This window comes from Chenopodium album, chromosome 5 (assembly GCF_948465745.1).
Source record: "Chenopodium album chromosome 5, dcCheAlbu1.1, whole genome shotgun sequence".
Lineage (NCBI taxonomy): Eukaryota > Viridiplantae > Streptophyta > Magnoliopsida > Caryophyllales > Amaranthaceae > Chenopodium > Chenopodium album.
Genome location: NC_137838.1, coordinates 39168134 through 39177788, shown reverse-complemented (window position 1 = coordinate 39177788; position 9655 = coordinate 39168134). Strand labels below are relative to the sequence as shown.

At 39.8% G+C, this 9655-nt stretch overlaps 1 non-coding gene across 1 annotated transcript; it reads left to right on the top strand.

Annotated features, from left to right (window-relative positions):
- The first annotated feature begins 6273 nt into the window (after positions 1-6273).
- LOC145633428 (small nucleolar RNA R71) lies at positions 6274-6380 on the top strand. The gene has a single exon (XR_014112753.1). It is a non-coding gene; the product is annotated as a small nucleolar RNA R71 (small nucleolar RNA).
- Positions 6381-9655: the final 3275 nt, after the last annotated feature.

Here is a 9655-nt window from a genome sequence, read left to right as displayed (position 1 = left end):
GGCCGCATTAGCCGCCCTTTGAAAATCTTGGGCTATCCTATGTGGTATGTTCAATTTTTCAGCATTAGAAATCATATAGGAAGCCAACAATTCAAGTTCATCTCTCCTAACGTTTGCCGGTTCATGCCTCCCAAAGATTGTGAGGCTGGCAAACCTTTGCCAAAACTTTGGGACGGGATGTTGAATCCACGTCCCTTTGGAATGTTGGAGGTTAAGTAAACCCTCCCTGGTGAGTCTCTTATAGACCACGGCAATGTGGTCTTGGGAGGGTTCAATAGGCTTATCCGATTTAAGATCAAACAATTTACCAAATTTTTTTAAAGTTAATCGCACATCATTATTTAGCAATCGGAATTGGACATGAGTGATTAAAGCATTAGTTTTAATAACATTGAAGCTAGAAATAAATTATAATGTCAAATAATCATAGGTATCATAATGCATTTGGAAAAATCCACTCATTCCTATACCTTTAACCAATTTCTCTATAGGTTTATCAAGACCTAGCCTAGACAACGTAGGATGATGAACAAATCGAGTAGAGATTACCTGACTCTAGATGAGGTTGAGCATCCAAGCTCGTTGTTCGGTTGAGGTTATGACAACTTCCTCCCATCCTGGTATTTGAAGCTCCGGGTCGACCATCGGTTGTTGTTGTTGCCTAGAACCTTCACCTCTTTGTTGTCTCGATCTCTTTGAAGCCATTTGTAGTGAAAAAGTTAGGAATTGAAGCTTTCTCTCTCTAAGGGTTTTGAGAAAACTTGAGAGAAAGTGGTAGAAATTTAGTGGAGAATGTAGGGGAAGGTGTAAGGATGAAGAATATGTGAACATTTTTGAGTTTTGATGGATGAATTTGAGGAGATCTTGAAAAGAAAGTGAGTTTGAAGGTTTGAAAATGGAGGTTTTAGAGAGAGAAAGTGTGAATGAAGAAGAAAAAGTAAGAAAGAAAAAGAAAAGAAAGGGAGAGAAAGAAATATAAGCCCGTCCAAAAAATTAGGCGCGCCCGATCGAGCGAAGAATGGACCTGCTGAAATGTGAAATGCGCGCCCGCCCGATCGGGCGCGAACTCAAACCTGAATTTCGCCATGTTTCTCGCCCGATCGGGCGAGATTCGCCCGACATTTCTTTTTGTGTCACTCGATTTCTCCAAAATTCCGCCCGATCGGGCGAAATTTCCCTTATTTTTCTTCCTTCCTTGCGCGCCCGATCGGGCGTGCCTCGCTCGATCGGGCGAATTAAAGCTCCGATAAAATCCAAATTGCGCGCCAAATCGGGACTCCTTGCCCGATCGGGCACTTTATGCTCGATTTCTGACCCCTAGGTGCGCGCCCGATCGGGCGAGCCTTGCCCGATCGGGCCCGTACCCAGTCGAATATTTCTTTTTTTCTTCAACTTTTTCTCTTGAAAACTCCTTACTTTATGATCTAATACCTGTACAAAAACACATATGAAAGGTAAAATTTCACTCTCCTCACCTCTCTAAAAAAAAAAAAAGAAAAACTAGTCTAGAAAGCAAGAAATATGGGTTGCCTCCCGCAAAGCGCTGGTTTATCTAGGTCCCGCACGATCTTCTTACCACATTGAAGCTCACAATGAACCGGAACCGCTTAGGTGAAGTAGTTCAACTGCACCAATCGTAGCCCCCTCATGATATAGCTTGAGTCTTTGTCCATTAACCTTGAACTCGTTACCATGTTCATCGAAAACCTCCACAGAACCGAATTTATTAGCCCTTTTGACAGTAAAAGGACCCGACAACCTTGACTTCAACTTTCCTGGAAAAAGTTTAAGTCTAGAGTTGAACAACAACACTTTATCACCTTCTTTGAATTCTCTCGGAAGGATCATCTTGTCGTACCATCTCTTTGTCTTCTCCTTGTAGACACGAGCACTATCATAGGCCGTCAACCTAAACTCATCGAGTTGGTTAAGTTGAAGTAACCTCTTTTCTCCCGCATATTTGGAATCCTAATTGAGCTCCTTAATAGCCCAATATGCCTTGTATTCTAGTTCCACTAGAAGATGACATGCTTTACCGTACACGAGTCTATATGGAGTAGTACCTATTGGGGTCTTAAACCCGGTTCTGTATGCCCAAAGGGTGTCATCCAACTTATCACTCCAGTCTTTCCTTGATTTTGCCACCACCTTTTCTAGAATGACCTTGATCATACGGTTGGAAACTTCAGGTTGGCCACTAGTTTGGGGATGGTAGGCTAAACCTGTCCTATGGTAGACACCATACTTTTTGAGGAGGGTGTCTAAATTCCGCTCATGAAAGTTAGATCCTCCGTCACTGATTATAGCTCTAGGCACTCCAAATCTTGGGAATATAGTCTTCTTAAAAACTGTTTGGACCACCTTGGCATCATTAGTAGGAGTAGCGATGGCCTCAACCCACTTGGATACATAATCGACGGCGACAAGTATATAGCGGTTCCCTTTTGAAGAAGGGAACAGTCCCATGTAATAAACACCCCAAACATAAAAAATTTCAACTTCCAAAATTCCAGTTTGAGACATCTCATGCCGCCGCGAGATGTTGCCAGTCCTCTGGAAAGAGTCACAGGCCTGCACAAAAATGATAGCATCCTTAAACATAGTAGGCAATAGAAACCTGACTCATTAATATTGGCCACCGTTTTGGTGGGGCCATGATGTCCTCCATATGGTGAGGTGTGGCAACTAGTAAGCACACCGTGAACTTCCAATTCGGGAACACACTTGCCAAATAATTCATCTACACACTCACAAAACAAAAAAGGATCATCCCAAAAAATATGTTTAACATCAGAAAGGAATTTCTTTTTCTGTTGGTAGGACAAGTCAGGAGGTGAGTACCACCCACTAAATAATTGGCAAAGTCAGCATACCATGGGTGTTGCTCTACAACTTCATATAGGTTGTCATCAGGGAAAGAATCATCTATAGGAAGAGAATCCTTACCCTCATCATACCTGATACGTGACAAGTGGTCTACCACTACGTTCTCTGCTCCCTTTTTGTCTTTTATCTCGATATTGAAATCTTTGAGCAAAAGAACCCAACGGAGTAGCCTAGGCTTTGATTCCGCCTTAGCTATCAAGTACTTTAGAACCATTACGATATGATCTAAATTTTTCTAAAGCATATATGACAACAAGAAACTCCTTCTCCGTTGTGGCATAGTTGACTTGGGCTTCATCCAAAGTTTTGCTTGCATAATAAATAGCGTGCAAAACCTTGTCCTTTCTCTGTCCGAGCACGGCTCCTAGTGCAAAGTCACTTGCATCGCACATGATCTCGAAAGGGAGATTCCAATCGGGAGCACATATGATGGGTGCCAATATCAAAGCCTGATTAATCCTATTAAAAGCCTCAAGACACTCGTCAGTAAAAATAAAAGGGGCATCCTTGAGTAAAAGCTGAGTTAGTGGTTTAGCAATTTTAGAAAAGTCTTTGATAAAGCGACGATAAAACCCCGCATGACCCAAGAAACTTCTAACTCCCTTAACATTAACTGGGGGAGGTAATTTCTCAATCACTGAAATCTTAGCTTTATCTACTTGTATGCCCTTGTCAGATACAATGTGACCTAGGACTACACCCTCTGTCACCATAAAGTGACAATTCTCCCAGTTTAGTACCAAATTGCATTCTTCACATCGTTTCAAAATTTTAGCGAGATTTATTAGACATGAATCTAATGAAGAACCATACACGCTAAAATCATCCATAAAGACTTCCATAATAGACCCTATGAAATCAGAAAAGATGCTCATCATAAAACGTTGAAAGGTAACGGGGGCATTACATAAACCAAAGGGCATTCTACGATATGCAAAAGTACCATAAGGGCATGTAAAGGTTGTCTTTTCCTGATCTTCAGGGTGAATTGGAATTCGGAAGAATCCCGAATACCCATCCAAATAGCAAAAGAACTTATGGTTAGCTAACCTCTTAAGCATTTGATTTATAAAAGGGAGGGGGAAGTGGTCCTTTTTAGTGGCGATATTTAGTCTACGATAGTCAATACACATACGCCACCCTGTAACAGTTCTAGTGGGGATTAATTCATTTTTCTCATTCGTAATCACAGTCATCCCACCTTTTTTAGGCACTACCTGCACAGGACTTACCCACTTGGAGTAAGAAATAGGATAGATAATACCTACATCAAGTAATTTCATAACCTCTTTCTTGACTACTTCCTGCATGTTAGGATTCAATCTTCTCTGGGGTTGAATGCAAGGCTTATAGTTATCCTCTAAATGTATCCTGTGCATACAAAAATCCGGGCTAATACCCTTGAGATCATCAATACTGTACCCAATTGCTTTCTTATGGGTTTGAAGAACCCCTAGAAGTTGGGAAGTTTGTAGGTCATTAAGTGCAGTACTGATGATCACGGGGTATAGTTCCTTCTCATCTAGAAAAATATATTTTAAGTGAGAAGGGAGAGGTTTTAGTTCAGGTTTCTTGACCTCTACAGGTTTCAATTCCTGAACTAAATTTACTACCTTCAATGTCTCTTTGGGGTTTAATTCTTTTAAAGAAATAGCTATTTCAATATCCTGTACTTCATTACCCCAGACGCTTGCATTATCTCCAGATAAATTCCCACAAAGAATTTCCTCTAGGGGATCCCTTGCAAGAACCTATGGCAAGCTATCATCATAAATATCGTCCATTATATCAATTATATCAATAAAACAACAATTTTCCTCTAGCATAGGCCCTTTCAAAACTTTCCCTAAATTAAAAGTAACATTATCATCACCAACAGAAAGGGTTAGTTTATCATTTTTTACATCAATAATGGCTCCTGCAGTATGGAAGAAAAGCCTACCTAATATAATAGGTATTTGTGTATCCTCTGCCATGTCTAAAACAACAAAATCAATAGGGATAAAAATTTACCAACTCTGACAAGGACATCTTCTAAAATATCTAGGGGGTATCTTACAGAACGATCTGCCATTTGCAAAGTTATTCTCCCATATTAAGTTTAGCACAGACAGACGATGGCATAACACTTACACTGGCACCCAAATCACACAAAGCTTTATCAATAAAAACATTCCCTATATGACAAGGGATAGAAAAACTAACGGGATCCTTTAATTTAGCAGGGAATTTATTTTGCAATAAGGCACTACACTCCTCTTTAAAAGCTACAGTTTCTACCTCATTAAAGGCCCTTTTCCTAGGTAGAATGTCTTTAATAAATTTAGCATATGCAAGAATCTGAGTGATTAAATCAGTGAAAGGAACTGTTACCTGCAAGTTTTCACAACCTCCAAGAACTTACCGAATTGTTTATCAAACTTACTCTCCAATTGCCTATTAGGGAACGGTAGTTCGATAACCCTACAAAGAAAAATTATAAGGGTTGTAGCCCTGTAGGGTTAGCAGGATTAGCGTTTGGTATAGAGGAATCTGGATTAGGAACTGGTCCATCTTCCGTTGGCATAGGAGGTCCATCATAATGTGAACCACTCCTTAGAGTGATTGCATTGGCATGATCTGTGGGATGGATTGGTTGCGATGGTAGAGCTCTCTGCTGACGGGGTTTGTAGGGTAGATGAAAGTTGCGCAATTTGATTATCCATGATTTTATTATGGGCTAAAATAGAATCAATTTGTGCATCCCTACTCTCCATATGCTTTTGCATGTTAGTAAGCATTGCTCTAATTTCTGTCATAGCAGGGTTAGAAGATGATGAGGATTGTGCTTGGCTTTTATGGCCAAAATTTGGATGGTAATATTTCTGCTGTGGTGGGGGTTGCTGTTATGGTTGTGGAGGTGGAGGGTTTTGTACATTGGTACTCCGGTACGAAAGGTATGGATGGTTCCGGTAACCAGGATTATAAGAGTTGGAATATGGGTTATTCTGCCAATAGGTTTGGAAGGCATTAACTTGTTCCATAGAACTCCAACAATCTTGCTCCGAATGCCCTACAATTCCATAATTTTCACAAAAAGCTTCATTGTTAGCAACAGCAGAAACATTAGCTACAGAGTTAGGAGTAGGAGTAAGATTATCTAATTTTTGACAAATAGATGTTAATTGAGCTTGCAAAAAGGATACGAAATCGACATTATGTTTTCCTTTATTTGCAAACCCTCTTTGATTCCCGTATTGGGAATTTTGTATTGACATATCTTCGATAACCTGTCCGACATCGTCCACATTTAAATTCATGAATCTCCCACTAGCTGCAGAATCTAGAACTGATCTAGATGAATTTCCAAGTCCATTGTAGAAAGCTTGGATCAATTGCCATTGTGCTAGATTGTGGTGGGGGCATTCTCTCTGTAGATCCTTGAACCTCTCCCAAGCCTCATATAAAGTTTCATCGGCCTCTTGAGCGAAGTTCTGAATAGCACTCCTTAGTACAGCTGTTCACTCTGCAGGGTAATATTTATTATAGAAATTCAAGGCAAGAGTTTCCCAGTCAGTAATACCTAGTGCAGTTCTATTCAAACCATTAAACCATAATTTAGCTTTGCCACATATTGAAAAGGGAAAAAGAATCTCCTTGATTTGGTCCTGTGTGACCCCGGCTTGTCTAATGGTGTTACAATATTAGCAGAAATCTGCAATGTGAAGTTTAGGATCTTCACCCTTAGCTCCACTAAATTGCTTCCGCTCTATCATAGTGATAAATTGGGGCTTAATTTCAAATTGAACTCCATCAAGAGCCGGAGTGGGAGTAAGGTGCGGAAAATCTGTGAGCTTTGGCTGCGAGTAGTCACTGAGCTTCTTTTGGGCCGTCATCTCTGATTCTGAATCTGAAGGAATTAAACTACTAAAGGTAAAAGTAGGAAGGGAATAAAATAGGAGATAAATCAATGAAGGAAAAACCTAGGGCATAGGTTCACTAATAAACAATACTCCAGGGTAAATTATAATAAGCAATCATCAATGCATCAATTAATCAGATTATAATGGGCTTTCGCTACGTATTACAATCACAGAGTTAATTAACCGGTATTAAATCTCATCTCTCGAATCTCGAATTAACCATTTATAAATTAATCTGCCTATTGAACTAAGCCTAAACATCAATTCTCATCTCTCGAATCTCGAATTAATATTGCTAAACTCATACAATTAAATCTGGCCAAACCTAATTGCATAGCATTAAATCAATCAGTAGGAAATTAATCAAGCATTGATAATCAACAATCACAAATTACCCCTTCATATTATTTATTAGATCCCCATAAACCCTAGAAATAAAACTACTCAAGCATAATTAAATCTAAACTAATTAAAATAATAAAATAAGACATGATGAAAGAATTAAAGAAAATAACTAAAATTAAAAGAGAAGAAATTGTTACCAAAAGAAATCTGGATTAAGGAATGTAATTAAAAACAAAGTTGAGACAGTTTAAGAGAGAGAAAATATTCTAAGTAGAGAGAGAAAATCTAAAAAAGAAGAAAATCAAAATTACGTACAAAAATCGTACTTAAACATCCCTAAAACAAATCCTAATTGAAAACTAAAACTTTAGCTACAAAAACACGCGCCCGATCGGGCGGCCCATCAGGCGAAAGGTCGCCCGATCGAGCTCGCCTTTTTTTCTTCTCTATTCCAGTGCAGCCGCGCCCGATCGAGCTTACGCTCACCCGATCGGGCGCGCCTTCTTGCTGATGCTCTCATATGCGCGCCCGCCCGATCGGGCGCAAGCTTGCCCGATCGGGCCCAGTCTCTTCTTCGAGGCTTGTACTTCGATTGGGCTCGATTCTTTGGCCCAATTCGGATTTCCTCTTTGGGTCTTGAATACTCGGTCCAAATTCCCCGGTATCACACACCGAGCCTTTAATCACCGGCTCTAACCGGTCCTGGGCTTCAAAGATGGTCATGTCCTCTTAATGCTCGTAGTTTCTCCTTGAAAAACCCGGAAAACGCTCTAAATGTGCAATTTCCTACAAAACTCAAGCAAAACTACAAAAACACTAGAAAACACTAATTAGTAATAAAAGTGGCTCTAAAGAGCCAAAAACACTACTAATTATGACCAAGGGACGGGTATAAAACACTATATAAATTGGACATATCATTAGATATGGTACGATCGACTATGGGTCTCAGTGAACTTCCAATCTCTTTTTGGGGCCATGCACTTTTAACTGCGGCACTTACACTGAATCGTGCTCCGTCAAAAGCTGTAGAAAAGACTCCATATGAATTATGGACGAAGAGACCTCCAAGGTTGACTTTTCATAAGATTTGGAGATGCGAAGCATATGTCAAGAGACTCGTGTATGAAAAACTTCATCCAAAAATCTGACAAGTGTTTCTTTGTGGGCTATCTAAAAGAAACGAAGGGGTATTACTTCTATAACAAATTTGAGAACAAAGTGTTTGTTGCTCGTGATGGTGTCTTTTTGGAGAAGGAGCATCTTTCCAAAATGACAAGTGGGAGGAAAATCGAACTCAATGAAGTTCAAGAGGACGAGCAACAAGGACAAATTGACAATCAAAGTGCTCACGAAGCATCTGTTGACATTGGTCAAAGTCAAAATATGCAAAGTCAAACCGAAAATGCAAATGCTTAGTCCATTACCCTACGTAGGTCAACTCGGCCAAGATCTCAACCTGACAAATATCTTGGTGTTGTATTAACGGAAGGTTAGGACATCCTAGTAGTGGATGGAGATGAGCCGGCAACCTACAAGCAAGCTATGATGAGCCCTGACTCTGGAAAAATGGCAAGAGGCCATGAAATCTGAAATGGACTCAATGTTTGAAAATCAAGTATGGGACTTAGTTGATTTACCCGAAGGTTACACACCCATCGGATGTAAATGGATTTTCAAGTTCAAAACCGACAAAGATGGAAATGTATTCATTTACAGAGCTAGACTAGTAGAAAAAGGTTACAGGCAAATTCACGTAGTTGATTATGATGAAACCTTTTCTCCAGTTGCAATGCTTAAGTCCGTTCGGATTCTTCTAGCGATTGCTGCATATTACAATTACGAAATATGGTAGATGGACAACAAAAATGCCTTCCTCAATGGAATTTTGGAAGAAAATGTGTACATGACACAGCATGAAGGTTTTGTCGACCAAAACAATGCTAGAAAGGTGTGCAAGCTTAAGAAGTCCATTTATGGATTAAAGCAAGCAGAAGTTGGAATCTGCGATTTGATGAAGCCATTAGTAAGTTTGGTTTTATAAAAATCCAAATAAGTCTTGTTTTTACAAGAAGGTCAGTGGGAGTGACATCGCCTTCCTAGTCTTATATGTGGACGACATTTTGCTCAATGGAAACAACATTCCGTTATTAGAGTCTATAAAGGCTTGGCTCGGAAAATGTTTTTCAATGAAAGACTTGGGAGAGGCTAAATACATATTAGGCATCAAGATCTATAGGGATAGATCAAAGAGGATGATAGGATTGAGTCAAAGTACTTATATTGATAAGGTACTAGCTTGCTTCAATATGGAAGGAGCTAAGAGAGGACACCTACTGATATTGTTTTTGGCTCTTTAGAGCCACTTTTATTACTAATTGGTGTTTTCTAGTGTTTTCGTAGATTTGGTTGACTTTTGCAGGGATTTATGCTTTTGGAGTATTTTTCCCGAGATATTTTGGAGCAATCACGAGCATTGGAGAAGTACGACCAGAGTTTATAGCCCAGGGCCGGTTAGAGCC